We start from the raw sequence: 13,161 nt of genomic DNA on the forward strand, positions 1-13,161 counted from the left end.
GCTGAGCGGAGATCTACAGAGAAATAGTTTATAAGGAAACCGGTGAACAAAATACCACAAGTATAGCGACCTCGTCGTCAGAGCCGGAATCATTTGCCGGATGAGGAGTTGGGAAGTTACCGGGGTGCTTGGTGTACGTCGGGCCCATCTTGTGCTTCCCCTTCAAATAGGGGTCCGCGTCGCAGTCGTCCTGGAAGCGCCGGTTGGGGGCATAGGAGGCTTGCTCCTCCTTGCGGATCCGGCGGAAGTTCTGCAACATAGAAGAAACAAGTCGGTATGAAAAAGAGAAATCACAGGTACTCCGGTACAAGATATTCCGGAGATCCCGAGATCTTACTTGGTGTGGAGGAGAATTGCTGCGGCTATAAGGAGCTAGCCCATATTTTCCGCTGGGCCTCAAAGTGTTTTGGCAGATCTGCTTGGCCTTAAGGACCAAGTCAGGGGCGCTCAGCTGATGGGTGGTAATACGGGTTGGATCCATCCGGCCTAACATCTGGCAGATTTTATGAGTGCGACGCTGAAGGGGCAGCACCCGGTGCGAGAGGAAGGCCATGACCAGATCATCCGCGGAGAGGTTAGTCTCCTCCTTGTTCTTCTCGACGAAAAGGGCGATCCGGGCGGACTCCTTATCGTCCTTAGGATGGTGGAGCCAGTTCTTCATGCAGGGTGGCCCGGGAACATATTCTGGAAGGTTGATGAAGTCTTCCGAGCCACCGTTCCGGACATAGAAGAAGGATTTCTGCCAAGTCCGGACAGACTCCAGACCGGAGAGTTTGTAGAAGGAGCTCCCTTGACGGGGCGAGAGAATACAGCCCCCGCACCGGACAAATGGTTTGGGGGGCGGAAGATTCTTATCTTGGATAGAATTCTTCCGGAGGTAGTAGAAAGAAGAGAAATTATCTACAGATGGGGTCATACCGACGTACCCCTCCATGAAAGTCGCGAAAGAAGAAAGATAAAAGATGGAGTTGCCTGGAAGATGATGGGGCTGAAGTTCATAAAAATCAAGAAAGCTCCGGAAGAAATCCGACGCCGGAAGGCCTAATCCGTGCTCAAAATGAGCAGAAAAGACGACATATTCACCCGGCTTAGGCTCGGGCTGGCGCTCCTCGCCAGGGATGTGGCACCAAACCTCTTCCGGTATCCTCCGGGAGCGGTAGAGCCAGTCGATTCGCCTGGGTCACCTCGGAGCCCATCCAGGCTCCGCGCGTATAAGAGTCGAGGTTGGAGGCGGAAGATTGGGCAGCAGCACCGTGGCTCGAGCTGCCGGCTTACATTCCTAGGTCACCGGTAGCCTGAGCGGAGCTACCGACATCTTCTCCAGTCTGGGCGAGGTCTGCCTCGAGCCCATCAGAAGCATGGTCAACCGAGATCTCCTCCCCGAAAGAAGTGGTGGGGGTCTCGCTGTGGTGACTACTAGCAGGAGATTCCAAAACATATTCCTCGGAAGACATACTTGCCTAAAAGTTCCAAACCTAGCTACAAACTGATTTCCCTGGATCTAGTCTCTCGCGGAGATCTACGAGTAAGAGAAAAAACAAAAAAAGAGGAAGTAAATACCCTACCGGCCCAAGAGCAATGTGGTGAAGAGGGAGAAAGATGCAGTGTCCATGAAGCTAACCTGAGGGCGGCGGCGGACGACGAAGGCGACGCTCCACCGGGGCTCAGCGAGCTAGCGGAAAAGGGCGGCGAACGGAGAAGAGGAAGAAGGGGATGTCTTACGGTGCTCTGAGCGGAAGACGCGGAGGGGCTTCGGTGAACCTCGACGGGGCAGAGCTCTGTGGAACTTCTTCGCAAGGTTCCTCGGAGAGAGAGGTCTCGGCGGCGAACGACAGCGAGAGGAGCGCAAACGGCAAGGGCTCTAGGTGCTCAGGAAGTGGGGAATGCGAGAAAGGAGACGAGGAGGCACCGTCGCGCCCTTAAATAAGGAAAGAGTTTGTGGGCCAAAAACAGCTGGGCCTGTGGTGCTTCACCTCGTGGGCTGCCACGTGGCGCGGAGCTACACGCGTAAAAAACATGAGGCCACTGGGAGGCCACAAGGATCCGGAACGGCAGCGAGGATCCGGTGTGGCACATTAAATGCGAGCGCAGAAGTCGAAGGGAAGTGACCCCTGACACTGGCGCGTCGAAGCTTGATGCGCATGTCTACGACGTGCACTTGTTCCCGAGATATTCTCGACTTCGCCGAGGAGAGTTTAATGACAAAGCTACCGGAAAAAACCGGTATGATGAGATGGGTTCGGCAGAGACGCCGGAAGATTTTGAGCTGGTTACTGGAAGAGTTAAACCGGTACGTTAAGAAGTGGGAACCTGGCATGATCCGTCGGATAGGATCCGCCGGAATATACCAGCTTCGGGGACTAATGTTGGGGGGATGACCCCCGGTATGCCAAAGGCATGCCGGACTAGCCTCGCTTAGGCTATTGAGGTACCGGTTTAAAGATTATTCCGGGCAAGGAAGTTGAGATCATGCTAAAGAGAAACTATGCCGGTATCCCAGAAGTGGTATACCGGAATAGGCTAAGAAGGTACCGGGGTACCGACATGGGCTACACTGTAGCACGTCAGCAGTCCGGTCAAAGATTCTCTCAAGGACTAGAGGACAAGGATGAGCGAAGCACTTCAGCTTTAATCGAAGCTCTGAGGCCAATGCAGAAGATGACGTAAAAGCTACCGGAGGATGTCACCGTTCCTGATTAAAGGTCTACCGGCGTCACCTGCTGCCAAAGAGGCTTTGTAAAGTAGTTTGTCTAGTCAAAGATACCATTAGGGTTTCTTCCCCTGTAAGCCACCATCTCCCCTATATAAGGAGAGGGAGCACTCCCTTGCGCGGGATCCAAGTAGTAGGCAATTGAGCAGTAGAGAGATAGAGCTTGTACTGTTCTTCTTCAACCTCTGGCCAAGGCCAAGTTCATCAGTAAAGATACCGGAATTCCATCCGGATTCCACCCTTGTGTTACCAAAACCCTCCCCCGAATCATCTAGCGAACATTCGGCCCCAACTTAAGCCATCCCATGGCTTCTGTCTGTTCACCACGATGACATGTATAGGCGTGGAAAACTGAGTATGGATCATGGCAGCAAAATGCTTATCCATCGAGAGAACCTCGTTGCGAGAAGTCATAAAATATATCCAAGTGTGGCGAGAGAAGTCATCGATAAAAATAACATAGTAGCGGTGGCCCCCTTGGAAGCAAAGGGAGCTGGACCCCATACATCAGAATAGACCAAATCAAACGAACGCTGAGATACAGACTCACTAGTAGGATAAGGTAACTGGTTCTGTTTACCAAGCCTACAGCCCTGACAACCCTGAAGCGGGAGACATCTCCTGAGACAGGCCCCAGAAGACTTCGACAAAGTAAAGACGACAAGAAAGAACCACAAAGATGACCAAGACGATGATGTCACTGCTGAAAGGAGGCGGTAGTGGAAGCAGCAAGCATACGTGGTGCAGTTGGTGAAGTGGTACAAGAAGGAACATGAAGCCAGTCAAGCTCCCAAAGTCCCTGGGAGTCACGGCACCGAGGGCTAGCCCCAACCAGTGCCCGAGTGTGAGTGTCCTGAGCAGAACAAGAATCAACATCAAGAATGACCCGACAACCAGAATCAGTGAGTTGAGCAGTGGAAAACAAGTTCATGGTAAGACGGGGAACATGAGAAACATCAGGAATGAAAAAGGATGGAGTAGAAAGAGTGCCACGACTAACAACAGGAAGAGAAGTACCGTCGGCAGTAAGAACACGAACAAGAAGAGAAAGAGATTGAAGAGAAGAAAGAGAGGAAGAATCAGGAGACATGTGAAAAGAAGCTCCAGAATCCAGAACCCACGAAGATGTACCTGACTGTTTACAGGAAACAGCCGCGGAGGCAGCAGTACCCGTCGAGGCAGAGCCGGAGGAGGCAAGGAGACGCGGAAGTCTCGCTATATCCTGCTCAGTGAAGCCGGTGGTGACAGACACTGAAGGTGGAGCACGAGGAGGCACACCCCGCTGCTTCTGATAGCAGTCAGACTCAAGGTGACCAGGCCTCCAACAGTGAGTACAGAACCGAGGAGGACGAGGGCGACCCCCACCGCGAGAAGGGCGGGCTCCTCCAGAAGCAGCAGGCGCTGGTGTGGGTAGAAGCGGTGGTGCAGGAGCAGTGGGAACTCGAGCAGCAAGAACAGAAGGTGTCCCAAGCAGTCCAGCACCACGCAGACGAGTCTCCTCAGCACTAAGCTCAGTCAACACCTCTGAGATAGGAACACGGCCTCGAGCAAACAACTGAGCACGATGAGGCTCAAACTCAGGACGAAGTCTAGACAGGAACTCATGGATCCTCTAGAACTCCATATCTAAGCGTACTGTACGGCAACACTGGCAAGTACCACAGATAGCACTGCGAAGGGAGTCAAGCTGGCTCCAGATCGCCGCACTCTGAGTGTAGAACTCATCAACAGTAGAGTCACCCTGCTGAAGATCATGGTCCTGATGCAACACAGATAAGTACAGAGAATCCCCAGAAGGCTGATAACGATGACGAAGGTGAGACCACATCTCAGCAACAGTAGCGAGACCCATAAACTCAGAAGCAAACTGTGGCTGAACACTCTGAGAAAGAACGGCAGCTGCCCTGGCATCCTCATCACACCACTGAGTAAAGGTAGCCAAACTGTCACGGTAAGAGCCAAGAGCCTCTGAATAAGCAAGTACCTGCTCGTCATATGTCTCATCAGTTGCAGCCTCGGCAGACTTGGCTGCATCCCGATCAGCCTGAGTAGCATCAGCAGCAAGGGCCCCGACACTGATGGCGGGGTAGGAGGCACAGGAGCAGCGGGATGCGGCGGACAAGATACCTCGCCGGTAAGAACACCCCACAGCCGAAGACCACGCATGTGGATGCGCATAAAGGCAGCAAACTCCCCATAGTTGATACCATCAAATATTACTGGGCACTGAGGAATACTGACATAGCCAGATGCGGAGGACGTCATTTTTTTTGCAGATCTGGACCTGGCCAGACGAACAGCAGGCCTCGCGTGGCCAGACTAAGCCGGCCACGAGAGCAATAGGGCAGACGTGCACCAGGGCGGGCCGGTGCTGGCCGGAGGCGGCACGGCGGCGCCGGGAAGGCGAGCAGTGTCGGACGGAGAGCGAGCGGCGGCGCGGGGCCGCGGGCAGTGTCGGACGGAGGCGGCGCGGCGGCGGCTGGGACGGAGCGGGCAGGGCCGGCCGGAGGCGGCGCGGCAGCGGCCGGACGGCGCGGGTCGGGGCCGGCCGGATGCATGGCGGCGGCCGGGTCGAGCGGGCGGTGCCGGCCGAGGCGCGCGCGGGCAGACGGGGGCATGCCAGGGCCGGCCGGAGGCGGCGCGGTGGCGGCCGAAACGGAGACGGCCGACGGGATCTCGATTGGAGCTCAAAAACGGACGAAAAAAGCCTAAATTACTTGGGAAAGGACTCGATCCCGACGATAGAGGGAGAGGAAAAAAAAAGTGGAGCAGCAGCGGCCGGAAAGATCATCAGCAGCGGCGCGGATCGAGCACGGAGTTCCAACGTGCAAAGAGCTAGACCATGAGCTCTGATACCATATTGAGAATGAGCAACTAGTATTCACTGTTGAGCCAAAGGACAATACATGTACATGGTTAATATGCAGGAAACCCCTCATACAGTGGGAATATACAGTAAAAGGGTCTATACATCACTAACATCAAGATCAGTTCCAAGAAGCAATAGAAGAGCTACCAGGAGAATAGATCTGCAAGTACAAACAAAAAAGAACAAAGCAGCGAAAATCAAACATAATATATCGTTCTGACTATCTCGCACCTGCTGATTGAATGTGGGCGCAGGGTTCACAACACTAACCGGAAGAGTATTGTCCCAGCAGCTGGTAACATTGCGTACTGCAAACTTTGCATCACATTCAACTTCCAGAGATACATCCTCAGCAATAAGGTGACTCACCAATGCCTGTGAGGGATGATTGATTTAATCAAACTTCTCTGGCAGAATTTTGTAACCTCAGCCTTACTCTATTATTACTAACATTATTACTGTGCAAAATATGGAATTTAAATTTACAATATTGGTCCCAAAAAAAAGAAATATCAACTGCAGAACAATTTTCAATAAGCATTAACACTACCAAATAGTACCATTCTGTTTTGTCAGGACCATTGTTATCGTCACCGTTTCCATACATGTACCATTCACAACATTGTAGATTAGAAATGGAAAAATGTGTTCTTAGACATAATCAAGCATAAAATTGCAAGAACATCCGCATGTGTGATCTTCTGGATCTGAATGGTGCCTTCTTGATTTGAACTGTTCAATATTATAACATACAAGCACAGGTGTTGGCAATAATCTTTCCTAGTGATAGGTGTGTGACCTAGTGTTAGGTGCGTGAGTCAAATTAGTAAGAGTCCACGTGAGTAGTAGTTTTGGTTAGTCCAGATTAGCTAGGTGAGTTCTGGTCGTGTTAGTTAGAGTAGGAAAGTACTTGTCCGTGTAGAAGTTGATGTCCGGGTCAGTTTTAAGCTAGCATCCAAGTACGAGTAGGATAGGATTAGATGTTGCTTGAGTTGGTTGGCTGGACGTGTATTTATACACACCAGGTCATGGTTATTGTACCAAGTGAGAAATCAGAAAATCAATAAAGAGGAAGTATAGAGGGTGCGACACGAACCCTTGGCGATAAATTTTGTGTCGCGTGTGTTCATCTAGTTTGATGTGATTGATTCGTGGGAAAATCCTAACAATTGGTATCAGAGTGAGGTCGAAGATTTGAAGTTGCGCTTGCCCGGGGAGGCGACCCTACTAGCGCCTCGGGGCGGGCGACCATTGCTCGGCGGAGCGGCCGGGTGGAGACGGCGAGCAAGCTGTCGTCAGCGAGGCAGCGGGCGATCGTCGCTCGGTTGGGCGACAAGGGGGTGATGAAAGGGTGTCGTCGTTGGCGAGGCTAGGTGGTGGATGATCGTTGATGGGAGAGGTGGTGCCGAGGTGTGGTACCGGGAGTCTTGTCAAGATCGTCGTCCGCGGGTTTTCGTCATGGTCGTCTTCAGAGGAGTCTGATGAGTCAAGGAGTCGTGGTCGTGCAAGTTGGCACCTCGAGTCAGCGTCGAGTCTGTGAGTCATCGTTGTGTCCAAGTGCTTGTCTCTGCGAGGATCCGTTGCAGTTGAAGCGTGTCACGTCGAAGTGCTGTCCGATGTGGGGTGTCAGCGAGGGCTGGTGCGTGTGCAGAGAAGTGTGTCTTAACGCAGAGTGCTCAAGCGTATAGTGGGACGAGGACCAGTGAAGGGGAGTCTCTTTAATGAGGACATGTCTCTACACGAGGTGGTGTGTGTTCTGTCGGCGTGTATTGCGCTAGAGGTGGCCGAAGGTGTCCACCTGTCAGCGTGACTGGGAGTCGAGATCATACGTTGAGTTTAAGTCTTTGAGCCAGGAATCTGCAAGGAGTCAAGATCGGAAGGAGCACGGAAGACCAAGAGTCAAAATTAGGGAGAGATTGTTGGCAATAATCTTTCCTAGTGTTAGGTCACCTAGTGTTAGGTGCGTGAGTCAAATTAGTAAGAGTCCACGTGAGTAGTAGTTTTGATTAGTCCAGATTAGCTAGGTGAGTTCTGGTCGTGTTAGTTAGAGTAGGAAAGTACTTATCCGTGTAGAAGTTGATGTCCGTGTCAGTTTTGAGCTAGCATCCAAGTACGAGTAGGATAGGATTAGATGTTGCTTGGGTCGGTTGGCTGGCCGTGTATTTATACACACCAGGTCATGGTTATTGTACCAAGTGAGAAATTAGAAATCAATAAAGAGGAAGTATAGAGGGTGCGACACGCACCCTTGGCGATAAATTTTATGTCGCGTGTGTTCAACTAGTTTGATGTGATTGATTCGTGGGCAAATCCCAACAGATGGTTCTAGAAAAAGGAAGTCATGGATGCTGGTTTTCCAATCTTAGTTATGTGGTATTACAGTGAAAACATGCTATGGCTCTTGTATTTTACACCTATAATTATTGAATGAGCACAACAAGCATCAGAAATACAGATTAGCATATGTGAATATGCGATGATGACTGACTACTTGATATCACACTGATGTTCGATATCAGTTACAGGTACATAGTGCAGTCATTGTCTTTCCATTATGTGCACCCAATAAGGTTACATAATGTTCTTTAAAATTGATTTTCCAACGGCCCGATATCATGTAAGCTTATCTGCACATATTTTGGCATTTAATTTGGCCGAAACTATTTCTGAAGCAAATTTGACATGTATAATATATAAACAGTATGAGAAAGGAAACACAATCTAACAACTACAATCTTAACTTATACGGAGTATTACTTTTCTTAATTTAGCAAATATGCAGAACTACTTGCGCACAAGGGGTTGAAATTATATGTACACTGTAGTGCAAGCTTTTCCCCTACTCAGGCTCAATGGATTATCATGTGAGAGCAGCAACCAGCAAGTACTGGACACATCCTGACCAACACCAGTAGGGCGACATATGGTGGGGCTTCGTATTTGGGCATGTGGCGGCAACGGATGCCCTTCCTGACCGACACCGATGAGGCTCCTACACCAGCTGCAAGCAGGAGACCCGTATCTTGCCCTCCCACAAATTCTCAAGATAGCTACAGGTGGCAAGAGATCTGACAGATTTTGTGTGTTGCTTTTTAGATAAAAGGTACTCAAGTGCCCAACTTTGAATTAACAAAGTCACCAACGGGCGAGAACGATACAGAGTGTTGAACCTATCTTACAGAACGACACCACACACCCACACGAACTACCGAAGAAGCTACAGCCGGAAACGCGACCAACAAGCTCAACCAAAGCGCCTACAAGATTCGGAGAAGAGCTGGAGTCTACAGTGTCGGGCCGGAGCTCACTCGAAAGCGAGCCATTTTCACGCGCGCCTCAACAGAACTCCTCCGTCGCAGAGACGCCACCGGAAGCCGACCACCACCGGGGGCCAACCCTCGTTGCTCACAAACCGAACAAAAGCGCCAAGGAAGCTCGACAAGGGAAGGGTACGGAGCAAGCCTTGCCGACGATCGCCGAAGAATCACCTCCGACACAACCCTCGGCGAGCCTCGCCATGTGGGCTCCAAGACGGTGTCTTCAAGAAGAGCACGACACCGGAGTGCCGCCACCGCCCGATCCGAGGATCTTGGGTTTTCACCCGGAGGAAGTAGAAGGACGAAGATTTGCCTCACGGCGCCTTCAGCAAGGGAACGCCGTCCGCGGACGTCGCCACCGTGGCCCAAGGGGTCAAGGTTTCCCTTTGGCATGGTCACCGCCCTCTACCCCACAACACTCAACTCGCCGACCACCAAGCCGCCCTCACGGCCGTGGTCACCAGCCAACACCAGAGTCATTGGCTCGCCCGCCAACCAACATGACTCCCACCTTCTAGGGCCGTCGCCCCGGCATCCTAGCTCAGAGCACCGACGAACGAGAGAGGAGACGGAAAACGCTGCCGCGCGAGAAACCGAAACTGCAAACCGACAGCCCCCGTGGCTGTCGGGCAAGCCGAAACTGGAGATGGGTTGGGTCAAAGCCCAGGCCCCCTGCCCTGGCCCGCAAGCGCGGCGGCCAGAGAGCCCATCCAAAACCACCGCCGCACCGCCGCCGCACCGCCGCTGCTCCAGGAGATCACCACCATCCAGATCGGCACCCAGCAGCCCCCAAGGCTGCGGGAGCCCGCAGATCTGGGGCGGAGGTAGGTGGGCTCGGATGGGGCGTAGTCCCCTACCTCGGCCCGACTCGAGGCGGCCAGATCTGGATCTGGCCGCACTACCCAGCACCTCGCCATGGACCTCCGTGACGGGGAGGACGGACGCCGCCGCCGCCGCCGGCCGTGCCGTGCCGCACCAGGCCCCGACTGCGACGCCCGCGAACCTCAACGGCCCGCCGCACCACCGAGCACGCGCCGCCCGCAGCAGGCCGCGCCGGAGACCCATCGCCGCCGCAAGCACGCCGGAGCCGCGTAGTAGCCACACTGTTGCAGGCCAACCTCGCCGCCGCGCCCTACCAGCACGGCGCCCTCACCGGCCGCGAAGACCCGCGCCGCCGCCACCGCGCGAGGGAGCATAGGAGCCCCGCCGCCGCCGACGCCACGCGGGCTTTACCCGGCGACGCCTTTTGGCGGCGGTGAGGAGGGGAAAGGGAGGGGGAGGGGGAGGGAGGGGCGCCGCCAGGGAGCCCCCAGGTCGCCCGCGGGGGCGACGCTAGGAGCTAGGATTTTATGTGTTGCTCGGTGTCTACTACAGGAAATCGATGGGTGTGTTGATCAGCTCAGGCCAACAGCAGATAGGACTCCTCCCAATTTGCTTTGCCCATCAGAGATCGGCAGCACCACAGTAGGCACAGGCAACTCCAATCAAGCAGCAGCTTTGTGAGGTGGCTTCGCACCATGCATTCGGTGAAGGAGCGGAAACAGGTGAGAGAAATCATCCGACGAGTTGATATTGTACTGCATCCCGATGGATTCTCCTAGCGTTTTCTTCTGATAATCTCCAATGTCAAGCTACTCATGTACAATCTCCTGAAACTACCTCTGAACCTTTCCTGGGTGTGCAGAGGTGTTCAAGCAGAGGTGTTCTCACAAGGCCAGAGCTACCGTGAGAGAGAAAAATAGGCACCTCAATCAAGTTTGTCATGTTAGAATATTTGTATAGCTGTTTTTGTATCTAGCCCAATAGTCTAGCCTGGCCCAAGTTGGCCCATGTAACCTTTGTACATTAATCTCACAGTAATAGAGAAAAGTCAAGCTGGTCAAATGATATGGTATGTATACGATTCAACTCATTGGAGTCTCGCTCTCCTGTCGCCCCCTCCAGGCGACGGGCGAGCGCAACCCTAGCCTCCCGCCGCCACCTCCCCACTTCGTTTCATAATTTTATAAAACGTGTAAATTTAATTTTCGAATTTTTTAATATGCCAAGAGCACAGGAGCCAAAATGACTTTCTGATTTAGATTTGCGATATTTTTGAAACGAAAATCAAGTCTCTACTGCAGAGAAATTTTCAAAAGCTTGTTTAAAACTGCGTATGGCATTAACATTCTCCAACTAGTACTATTCGTCTTGCCAAGACCAATTTTTATCAACACCGACTATTCCCATATGCGGAAAGAACATGTTCTTAGATGCAATCAAACATGCAATTAGCAGAATAACATGAGGCACGATTAGTTTTAGAAAAAAATGTCTTTCTTATCTCTATTCTGTTGTAGTATAGCGAATATGGAATTGCTCCTATATTTTTGTACTTCATACTGATCTACTGAGCACAACAGGGCATCAGAAATTCTCAACCACATTCTCGTCGTGTGCTGCTGGCCATTGTCTCCGTACATATCACTGACTACCAAACCAGTCATACGCGATGATGACAATTAGTTCTTATCACACCGCTGTTCAGTATCAGTTTTACCTGAAAGTGTATTCTAAAGTAATAAATGGATCAAGCTATCGTAAAATTAATTATTTTATTGATCATCTAGCAAACCAACTTCAAACTTCAGAGTACAGAATAGTACTCACCATCTAACATGTTCCCAACATACCCAGCCAATTAGAAATTGTTTCGGGGCAGAACAGGTTACGAAATGTTCAAGACTATAGGAATGGAATAGGTAACTCTCGGTTAACATATGCATACATAAATTGGACATGTGTAACAAAGGAAGCATCAGTATTGTGTGAATTTATCGTGGGAATAAACATGGCATCGACTACAGATTAACGCACGCGCATTGCTTCTCCTACTTCACCAAATATGCAAAACTAAGGTGTAACTAGCACAATACCCTTGCGTTGCTACATCGGGCTAATTTTTTACTACAGTATTTGAATTGAAGTGCAGCAAACATACAAACAAATCTGATTCGTTCAGAAGACATCAATGCTAGATCATCTGAGTCTATAACATACAAATTTGCATGATAAGAACGTCTGAAAACATGCCTCACTGCAACAATCTTCGTAAACAAAACATGTATGTACCCAGCCATGTGTTGTTCGGTTACCCTAATTAGGTTTACCATTACCAAAAAAAGAAACAATTCTAGGTATTCAGTTTTCATTTTGAGTTGATAATTCTCATAGGGCATCCATATGCATGCAAGTATTGTCATTAAAAAAATGAATACTGATATCTAGGTATTTGGGACCTTCGGATGTATGTATCCAGTACCCCAAACTGAAAGTTAGTGTGGCTCTATCAAGTACCTTCACATGTTGTCACACATTCACTTAATGAAAATGAGATAAAAGATTATAACTTGTACATCTAGATGAATTCTTACTGTCAGCTTTTGCCGACCTTCATCTCATGGTAAAAATAACAAAAGCAAGGTCATTTTTCTTTTATTTTCTAAAAGAGAATCAGCGAAGGATGAAAAAGAGAGCATCTAGCCTAAGTAACAAGTATCTTCAGTATGTAGTCCTAACCTGGAGCGAAGGTGCTAACTGCTAGGGAACTATGGCACCGACGCCGTAGAGGAGACCGGACCATTATCCTTTGGAATTTTCAATCTGGGACACAAGAACGCACCATGGAGGCATGGATCATGGTCGGACCCATCGATTTCGCTATGCAAACTAAAAAAAAAAAGAGTACGACAAAATCCTCCTACGCCCCGCTGCAACGAGACAGGAAATGGAGCAATCGGATTTCGGAGCTTACCGTAATGCCGTCGTAGCAGAGGAGACAGACCAGCGCGGACCGCAGTCAAACTGTTGGAGCTCGTCGAAGGGGGAGGTGGCCCTACGCAGCGAAGCGCCGCAGCCCATGGGGAGGCTGGAATTGGCCTTCTCCACGGCGTCCACGGACTGACGACGGACAGGAATCGCGCGCATTGTGTCCTGCTCCCGGCTGTTCGACTGGATCGGCGGCCGCCGGATCTAATTTCGGCAGGATGGCAGGGGTGGGCAGCCGGGCGACGCTGGATGAGGAGATTCGGCGTCGACCGGGGGCAACCGGCGAGGAGGGCATTGCCGTCGCCGGGGAATGCGTGGCTTGCCAGGAAGTAGAGTGTTGTAGGATCGAAATAATCGTGGCCGAGAAATGTTGTCCCACGCATCGACATCCAGTGCATGTTTATACCATAAGATTGACTTTCTTTTGCGAAACATAGTACAGCCATAGGGTTTACATA

The 13,161-nt window shown here is 51.1% G+C and overlaps 1 long non-coding RNA gene across 1 annotated transcript; it reads right to left on the reverse strand.

Annotated features, from left to right (window-relative positions):
* Window positions 1-5,590: 5,590 nt before the first annotated feature.
* LOC127336755 (uncharacterized) lies at window positions 5,591-13,104 on the reverse strand. The gene is made up of 3 exons (XR_007873517.2): window positions 12,690-13,104; window positions 12,455-12,538; window positions 5,591-5,954 (listed from the first exon to the last, which is right to left on the reverse strand). It is a non-coding gene; the product is annotated as an uncharacterized lncRNA (long non-coding RNA).
* Between the last annotated feature and the right edge of the window lie 57 nt (window positions 13,105-13,161).

The sequence above is a fragment of the Lolium perenne genome, chromosome 2 (assembly GCF_019359855.2).
Source record: "Lolium perenne isolate Kyuss_39 chromosome 2, Kyuss_2.0, whole genome shotgun sequence".
In the NCBI taxonomy this organism is placed as follows: Eukaryota; Viridiplantae; Streptophyta; class Magnoliopsida; order Poales; family Poaceae; genus Lolium; species Lolium perenne.